At 41.3% G+C, this 9822-nt stretch overlaps 1 protein-coding gene across 1 annotated transcript in view; it reads right to left on the bottom strand.

Moving 5' to 3' along the window:
- Positions 1–5598: 5598 nt before the first annotated feature.
- LOC120549660 overlaps positions 5599–9822 on the bottom strand; it is a 57151-nt gene continuing 52927 nt past the window's right edge. Inside the window, exons 3-5 of the mRNA XM_039786714.1 lie at positions 6848–6935; positions 6628–6737; positions 5599–5682 (exon numbers count right to left, since the gene is read on the bottom strand). The gene's annotated coding sequence lies outside the window, so the exon portion shown is untranslated. The remainder of the gene's footprint in view (positions 5683–6627; positions 6738–6847; positions 6936–9822) is intronic.

Below are 9822 nucleotides of genomic sequence, written 5' to 3'. Positions count from 1 at the left end.
TTGTAGTTCTAACACCTTCAAGAACACTCTGAGTTCCCATTCGCTGGCAACTCCTAAACGCCCCTGGAGTTTCTCTAGAAGAAAATCGGACAACTGTTGTTTCTTCAAAGTCGAATCTAGCTTGTTCTCCGCTAGGGCTGGGCGATATGGCTGAAAACTGTATCACGATATAAGTGTTTCATATCGGTCGATATCGATAATTATTGATATTTTTTATGACCTATTTAAAATAAGGACCAGGAGAAAAATATATTAAATTTAAACATTTTTATTTTAAACTTAACCTTCCTCTGATTATAATCCCCTCAGTTATAAAAGCAGAAATGTCAACACAACCATGGAAACCACACAGAAAGAATAAGTAAGAATTGCTTAATAAGGTGTAATAAAATGGTGCAAAGTGTTAAATATAAACATAGAGAAACCTGAAACCTGAGAAGAACTATTTTCTGCAGGTTTATGGCTAGGTTGGTAACCTGGCTTCTGGACAGTGCTCAGCACGTCTGCCTCCATTATTTCTTTGTAGCGTTTAGTAAGGCGCTGATGCAGAGTACCTCTCCATGGCGGTCTGCTGCTTGTGCGGTGTAGCAGCTGCAGATGTTGTTGGACGTTGATGGCGAATACGGCTGTGCTCCAAAGTTTGAGCGCGGCTAAGATGGTAAAACAAGTTTGCGGTAGTGTTGGTGGGGACGACGGTCAGACTTATAAAATCCCAAAAACTGCCATACTGACTTTTCCTGTTTTATCAACAATTTCCTCGCTCGCTGCGGCACTCACTTTCCACTTATTGCTCCACGCCGCCGGTTCTGTTATTGTAGAATCCAACACGAGACAGCGATGTGGCGCAACCAAACTTGATACTGTTACATGATTGGCTGTCAGAGTGTCACTCCCTACGTTGCTAGGTTACCAGAGAGTGAGTGCCTTTGTTCATGCAACCAAACTTGCTTCGCAACTTCTGGTTTCTTCCGAAGAAGAAAAACAAGTTATCGAACGTTTTATCGAACGCATTTTCTATTGATATTGATTACGTGTCTATCGCGATACATATCGTTATCGTTTTATCGCCCAGCCCTATTCTCCGCTGCCCTGGGGTCAACAAGCTTTTCCACACACCCCTGACGAGATGTAATGACCGCTAATGCTGCAACTGTGTCATGATATTAATGTGATTTGATTAATTAGCTCTACCGGTGCGCCTTAATTATTAATCTGTGATTGTGACCACCGAGTCAAATCTATTTCTGTGAAAGTCCTAGATTATGGGATATGATGATTTTGTATTGAATACTATACCTTGTGAAACTGTAAATGCTACATTGCTTCTTCCACTGCGGAGGAGTTTAGTTACTGTTCAGTGAGAGAATAAGCTCCGTTGGTCCATCTGGCTAAAGATGGTGATGAGACCCCGCGGTCCTGTGTAGACCGACGGAGCCATGTTTATCTCCACAAAGAATCAGCTGTTTTAGCTCACCAGAGTGTGTATAATGAACGTCCCCTTGTTCAGACAAAAATCTCAGAGTCTGCCCTAACTTCACATTAGTCCTATCGAGTCATTATCGATAATCAAAATCCAAAGTGTCTTCTCTCATCTTTTACACACTAACCGAACACACACATACGCACGGCATTTTGTACAGCTGGCCTCGCCAGCCAACATAGTGACGTGAGAGCGTAACACAGCTTCACAACTGTGCTCCGTAGTGTGTTCTTTTGTGTTTCACACTAACTAAACAGCTAGAACCCTAGCCACACGTGGCGCTGCTACAAAGTTTCATAAACGTTAGCTTTAGCAGCTAGCCTTCCACAGTCATTCACAGATAAGCTAATTGGCTAGCACATAGCCTAGCTTGAACAAACTAACGGCTAATTTCAGGCGTAGCCTAGCAACCACCCGGTTTCATCACACCCCCCTCCACCTCATACACTCACACACACACACACCCACACACACACACACACACACCACACACAAACAAACAAACAAACAAACTCACTCACTCACAGACCCACACACACATGCCTGCTACATGTCTGTTGTTTGTTGCTTTTGGTTGTAGATTGTAAAAGGTATATAGGTTTTGATGATTGAAGAATTATTGATCGGCCATTGATAATTTTGAAGTTAAATACATTCTACTATACTTTAAATAGCAGTTGTTGTGATTATTTGTGTATCTATTGTAATAACAAGCTGGTTAAACAGGTCTGTGCTTGGATTCACCCTTGCCTTTGTTCCTTTAAAAAACAGTGGTTCCCAAAGCTTTGTTTAAAGGGGTGATAGAATGATTATATAGGGTATTTCACACTGTTCCTTATGGTCTCCTAATGGGGTATGTAACATTGGTTGGGCTGAAAATGGCCTGATTGATATTTTATTGGCCCTTATGCATCCATGTGTTTTGGCCCTATTTGTAACAAGAGCTTTTCTTCCAAATATGGTATGGTCATGAATATTTAGATGAGCTGCGCGCTGATTGGTTGAGCGACTTGCCATACGCACATATTAGAGACGCGCGCTGATTGGTTGAGCGAATCCCCAATACACATACATTAGAGAAGCGACAGAATCTCATATTCCAGACACTGCAATGTTTCATTACCAAATTCACTTCTGAGACTTTTTAAGCGAGAAATCAACTATATAAAGCTGAAATATGGGCCGTTTTACAAAATTTGATGGCTAATTGCAAATTTGGTAAGACGTGTCGGACTTTAGGAGCTCCACACAGTTCGACGAGAAGCGGCAGCCTGCTGGGCTCCATACCCAGGCCAAAGTCACCCTTTGTGGATACTGCACTACGGGCTCCGCCGCCCGCTGCCGGCCATAACTATAATATATTTACGGTTTGAATTTCGTCACGCAACTTTGATTTTAAGGCATTTTTATGAACGTGAGGCGTCTTTGTAGGACGAGCAGCTGCTTGCAATATGTCCCATTCATTACAATGGGGAGATACCGCAGCTAGCTAGCTACACTGTCGCCATAACTAAATTATATTTACAGTTTGAATTTCGTCACGCCACTTATATAACATAATTCCCCAATGTCTTATAAAGCTACCCGTTGAGTCCGATTTGATTTTAAGGCATTTTTATGAACGCGAGCCGTCTTTGTAGGATCAACAGCTGCTTGCTATATGTCCAATTCATTACAATGGGGAAATACCGCAGCTAGCTAGCTACACTGTCGCCATAACTAAATTATATTTACAGTTTGAATTTCGTCACGCCACTTATATAACATCATTCCTCAATGTCTTATAAAGCTAACCGTTGTGTCCGATTTGATTTTAAGGCATTTTTATGAACGCGAGGCGTCTTTGTAGGACCAGCAGCTGTTTGCTATATGTCCCATTCATTACAATGGGGAAATACCGCAGCTAGCTAGCTACACTGTCGCCATAACTAAATTATATTTACAGTTTGAATTTCGTCACGCCTCTTATATTACATCATTCCCCAATGTCTTATAAAGCTAACCGTTGTGTCCGATTTGATTTTAAGGCATTTTTATGAACGCAAGGCGTCTTTGTAGGACGAGCAGCTGCTTGCTATATGTCCCATTCATTACAATGGGGAAATATTGCAGCTTGCACACTTTCGCATAACTAAAGTATATTTACAGTTTGAATTTCGTCACGGCATGAAAATTACAGGTTCCTCAAGGTCTTACAAAGCTTAGCTAACACTTGTCCGATTTCTGATTTCAATTGAATGTATTTTTGTGAATGTCAGAGTTAGGAGGAGGCTAGCTAGCTCTCATTGATGGACTCCATCTCACCGCGGCTCTAACAATGAGACTCGCAGCCAAAGAGGCTTTATTTCCCCGATTGTTTGTTTAAATAACTCAACACACATACCCATTATAAGATTTACTGGAACCTGCGGGCTGCGGTAAAAGATTGCGGGCGTAACAAGCTCGCTGACACTGCGGTCAGGGCGGCGATGTAGCAACCCAGGCAGCACCAACACCGGCACTAAACTCCGACACACAGTCGGAGAAAATTGTACTTATGCCATCCATTTTCGCGTAAACGGCCCATATTTGAGCTTTATATGGTTGATTCGCGCATAAAAAAGTTTCAGAAGTGAATTTTGTAATGGAATAGCAGAGGTTCGTGCTGACCTAGCTAGATTCAGAAGACTACCTGATCTCAGGTCAGTTGTGTAGCCTATGTAAATGTTGGGGCGTGACTCTTAAGGTTCCGGATTTTGAGATGCTTGCGTAAGCAACTCAGCTTTGTTGGGATTCGCCCGTTTTCAGCGGCAGTTTCAAAATATGAGATTTTCATAGTAAAGGGGTGTCAGTGGGACTTTGAGCTTCTATGTATGTCCTATTTACCCACCGAACTGTCGTTATTCAACTATGACAGGGTAAAATCGGTTTTGCATTCTATCACCCCTTTAATAATGTGCAAATAACCAGAACACGCATGACAATAACAACATCAACAAAGTTTCAATATAATGCAACAAAGCTACGCACAAGCTTCCACTTTTAAGAGGACGAGTGACAGACACAGGCTCAGTAACAGAAAGCACAGTTATTTTCAGCCGCGTAAAAGAAACATTGCAGCAATAGGCTAGGCCTATTAAATGACCTAGCATCTAGCATCATCATCATCATAACACAACGGTTATGGAAATTAGAACGGCAGTACATTGAATTAAATTGCAATGAAGTTACAAACGATCCACAACATTAAAGAGAATAGGCTCCGAAATAGATCAAATAAATAAAAACGAGGATCAATCTGAAACTTTTCAAGTGCGACAATAAAATTAGCCTACACACGATCCACAACATAATTAAGTAACAAAGAGCATAGGCTAAAACATAAAATAAATTAAGAGGATAAAAGAGGATCCATCTTGAACTTTTCAAGTGCAGCGCAAAAGTCGCTCAGCCTGCAGCGAGAGAGAGAGAGAGAGAGAAGGAGGGGGGTGGGAAATGGGGAGGAGGATGTGTTCCCAGTAGGCCTATATGTGTAGCAATAATATCAAATACTTACCCATATTAATGCGACGGGTGGGCTTGCATCTTGGCACAAAGCTCCTCCGAAGTTTGGCACAATGGAAGACAGTTTAACCCAGTGGGCATTTGATGTCAATTTAACATCAATATGACATCAAACATTGACGTCAAAATTACGTCACGAAATAGGTCAAAAATGAAAGTCAAACTGACGTCAAAGTGTTGACGTCAATTTGATGTCAATACTTTGACCTCTGCTGATGTCATTTTGATGTTATTTTGATGTCATGCTTTGTTGGCATTTGATGTCAATTCAACATTTATTTGACCTCAAGATGTCATGATGTTGATGTCATTACAATGTCAATCTTTGTTAGCATTTGATGTCAATTCTACATCTATTTGACGTCAGGATGTCATGATGTTGATGTCATTTTAATGCTATTTTGATATCATTCAATATCAAGCTTCGATATCAATTCAACATAAATGTGACATCAAACATTGATGTCAAAATTACATCAAAATGTATTGACATATTTTGATATCATTTCAATGTCAAGCATCACTCAATTTCAACCTAAATGTACAATGACTGACAACATACACATATTTTGAGATCTGATATGTTTTTATTTAATTTTTTTGAGCAGTGTAATACAGTGGGGGCGCTATGCATTCACACTTCCAGAGATTTCAAGTGCCTATAAAAGGGAACAAGAGAACAAGAAAGCAAATATTAAAATGGGCCCTGTCCATTAACATAACTCACGCTTAGTACCCATCAGTAGTAGGCTACTCTACAGTATATAGACAACTAAAACATAACCCACATTATAGCCTAATCACATGCAGTTGTGAGAGGTGCAGATGTGTACTAATATATGAAAAAGGATTGAGTCAAACCCTTTGTTAATATCTGTTAATAGTGTCATATGTCAGGATCTCATATTACTGATAGTAATCAGTCCACATTTTGAAGGGGAAGGATAAAAACAGAGAAATGAGATTGGGCCTAAAGGCCCTATTTTAACGATCTGAAACGCAAGTATGAAACGCAGAATGCAAGTAGCTTTGTGGGCGGATCTCTGGCGCTGTTGCTATTATACTGGCGGGATAAGTGAGTCTTGCGCCCGACGCAAATCTAAAATGGGTTGGTCTGAAGTAGCTAGGTGTGGTTTGGGCGTAACGTGAAAATACCCAATCAGAGCGTCATCTCACATTCCCTTTAAGAGAAGGCGCGCTTATTCCATGGCGGATTGCTATTATGACGGCGGATTTGCCTGCGCACGCTACATTATGGCCAAGCATGTGCCCCTAAAATAGCATCGGAATTATGCGCCACTGACTTTAGACTAGCACCACTGACTTTAGACCAGGTTTTTCCTGGTCAGTGGCGGAATTGTTTTCTGAAACTGCAAAATAGCACCAGGGAACGTTTGCGCCTGAACACGCCTCCTCTTTTCGCTGAACCGCCCCCGGGAGCGCAAAATACATTCCCTAATTTACCGACGTGTGTCTGTGGAGGGAAAAGTCCGCTGTGCGTCAGGTGCAAAATAGGAATGATACATGTGTCGGTGTACAAAGTCAATTGCGCTGAGTGCAAGATAGGGCCCTAAATCTACATTGTTGTTTGCAGCAGCTCCTACCTTCCAGCACCCAGTGCCCCTTCTTCTGTCCGGTGCAGCGCGCAAATGGTTGGCCATCAGGCTACCAATGGAAGCTTCTGTGATGCCGGGTTGTGACTTCTGGATGGCACCTAAATTTAACAGCAGTTGCCATTTATCTTGCACATACTGATCAAAATAAAAATCATGTAGAGAATAGAGCTATAGGTGTTGTAGGTGCACAAATAGAAAATATAATTACCTATCATGACCTTATAAAGTTCCATTCTTTTGAATGGCAGCTTGTCACATCCATGTTCATTATGGACACGAGGTTATTTGTGAGCACTCTGTCAATAAAAATGGGAATAAACAAACAAGTTATACATGCTGTACAGCAAGAAATGTGAAATAATGTCCAGAGGTACATGCCTGTGTGCGCACATGTGTGTGGCTAACAGCTAGGCTAACAATTTTCGGCAGTTATCGACAATTTACAGGCTGTGAACGTCACGTTCGTCTGTGCCACATATTGTCGGAAACGAACCATGACGTATGTGGAGAGCCCCCGCGGAGGTGTTAATGGATCTAATTAGAATATGAATAGGCGCCAGGCCAGAGAACGTCTGGCCTGGCTGGAATTTCCCCACTTGCTATTGGATGAAACCACTACTTTTAAACAAGAAAAATCTCTCGTGATTGGTTCACAGGTCTGTCACGGGTTAGGCTATTGGTCAACCTGGGCCATCATTATTATAATAATAAAATTTTATATATATATATATATATATATATATTTATTTCATATATGCTATGTTGTATATTCATGTCATGATTATCATAGTTAAAATTATTTGCCAGGAACGTGCTGTTTATTCAAAGATAGAGCTTTGACACAAAACACAGACAGAAAAAAAACTGCGTACAAAGCATAGGAGACACACAGCACACACAACAAATATCCCTCGCTCACGAGAAGCAGCACCGTCCACACCTAACTCGCGGCTGCCTCGGAGCTGTAGGTAACCGGCAGCATTCTGTCTATTTAGCAGACGTCTGTGGTGCGTTGTCCTGGATGTCTATGTGGCGCACTTCCAAATGCCCACCTCACCCGAAGCCAGCATACTCTGTCTCGCTTCCAGCAGCTGTAAAATCAATCAATAAAGACAGTCAGTACTGCGCAATGCACTGCGTATGGACACAACACATCTATGAATGCACCTGAAAAATATTCACATTAACCAAACGGATCTAGTCTTACCCTCTTTTCTTCTCGACCGACTCCGAGCTGAGCTCTTCACAGCTTCTGCCCGCGATGCCACATCTGGTTGTTTCTAGCTGAAGCTCCTGCGTGCTGTCTCGTAATATGTCTTACAGGCAGCTGGAAAACAATTAGATGAGAGTGGCATGAATAAAAAACATAAGTCACAGTAAAATTAAACAAGGAAAGATGAAAAAAATTACTTACACACAATGGCGTCATTATCAGCGTCATGTAATCTGGACTTGCAGACAGCTCCGAGCAAATATAGGTCACAGCCTCGTTATGAGGCGAGGTTAGTCTGTAAAAAAAAATAAAAACTATGGTTAAGATCGGTATCTATTAACGTATCTATGTCCTTATACAGAAGAGTTAATGAAATTCATTCAATGAAAGCATATTCTTTAAATCTTACCCTTGCTCCGGTTCGTAGTGTCTGCTACGGTTTATCTCAGAGTTGTGAAGACGGCGGACTGCTTCCTGTAAATTACGAGATAAAAAAAATACACTTTTATAAAACAACATCACCAGCTTAGCTATGTAATGAATGGCGCTGAAAGCAGCCACAGCTCTGTGCTGCTCGCGTTTAAACTTGGTGGGGTTTAAAACATTACTGCCAAGTTTAAGTAGCCTGTTTAACATCCAAAGACAGTCATTGTACGATCAAGAGTTAATAAACAGTACAGACTAGCTCGCCGTTTCATTAATAATCATATACTTACGTTGTCTTCTTCTTTTCTGTGAGCGCATCTTTGGAGAGTGTACCGACAACTCTTTTACCAGTTGGCCTGAAATATTCCCATATTTCAGAAGTTTTTGCTCCAACTCTCAGACTCATCTCCCATGTCCCGCCGATTTTTTCAAATGGAAGCAGTGAGGGCGGGGGTAGAGGGCGGGGCAGAGTGATAGAGAGAGACCGTGGAGCAGATTAACCAGCAGGGCGCGAACAGCGCACACACTGGTGTGGAGGTGAATTACAGTGAGTTATAATGGATTACTGGGAAATGTTAATAAAAGCACAATTGAAGTCTGGATTATGAGGCCATTTCAGCAGAGCCAACCGCTTCATATGCCATGGACATGTGAATATGGTGCTGAATTTGCCAGTATTTTAAGAAGAGAAATGGTTGGGACCTTGTCATGCAATGACAAAGCTGATATGCTTTATGTGAAGCACAGTGTTTTGGTGTCAGCAGAAAGACTTCTCTTAGAAAACTGTACAGTGGAGGCTCTGTCTCCATTCCACCAGACAATGTTGGATGAGCAAGACCAAATACTGTAGTCATGTCACTATGCTCAGTGGTTGAGCTCGAGGAGACTGTGAATGAATCATGGAATGCACATTTTACCTTTGTGGCAAACCTGATTAAAACTAATTGTTGAAATAAATTATTTTGTGTATCTTTTTTACATAACATTGGTCATTGCTAATGACATACAAAGTAATTAATCTAGCATACTTCCATTAAATAAATCAATTCAAGCTAAAATTGAAGAGTCTACAATTAGGCTATACTGAGTCTGATCTATTTTAAGAGATTTTCTTAAAATTAAGTTAATACCTTTTAGAAAAATGTCACCTGGGGTAAAACTCCCCCTGCTACCCTGATTTGCATTTGTATAGCAGCATTTTCATTTACATGTGAAAGCCTCCCCTAGAATTAGAGGGAGGGGGGGTCATGGGGGGACAACTGCCAAGCAAGGCCCACGTCAATTTCCGACAATTTTCGGCAGTTTTCGATGTTGCCTGTAAATTGCCGTGTACAGCCGTAAACCTGAAGTTCCACGACAATCTACAGTGCCGCATACTGACGAAAATCCTACTTTTCATGCAGTGATCGGTATAAAACCTCTAAAATCACAAATAGGGCAGTTCATTAATTCATTCATTAAACAGTTCATGGTTTGGAACTTGGCCTATTGCAACTGGATTGATAAAAATCATGTAGTTGCAAACATCTCACCTGGCTACTTGT

This window comes from Perca fluviatilis, chromosome 20 (genome assembly GCF_010015445.1).
Source record: "Perca fluviatilis chromosome 20, GENO_Pfluv_1.0, whole genome shotgun sequence".
In the NCBI taxonomy this organism is placed as follows: Eukaryota; Metazoa; Chordata; class Actinopteri; order Perciformes; family Percidae; genus Perca; species Perca fluviatilis.
This window is presented reverse-complemented; position numbering and strand designations above follow the sequence as displayed.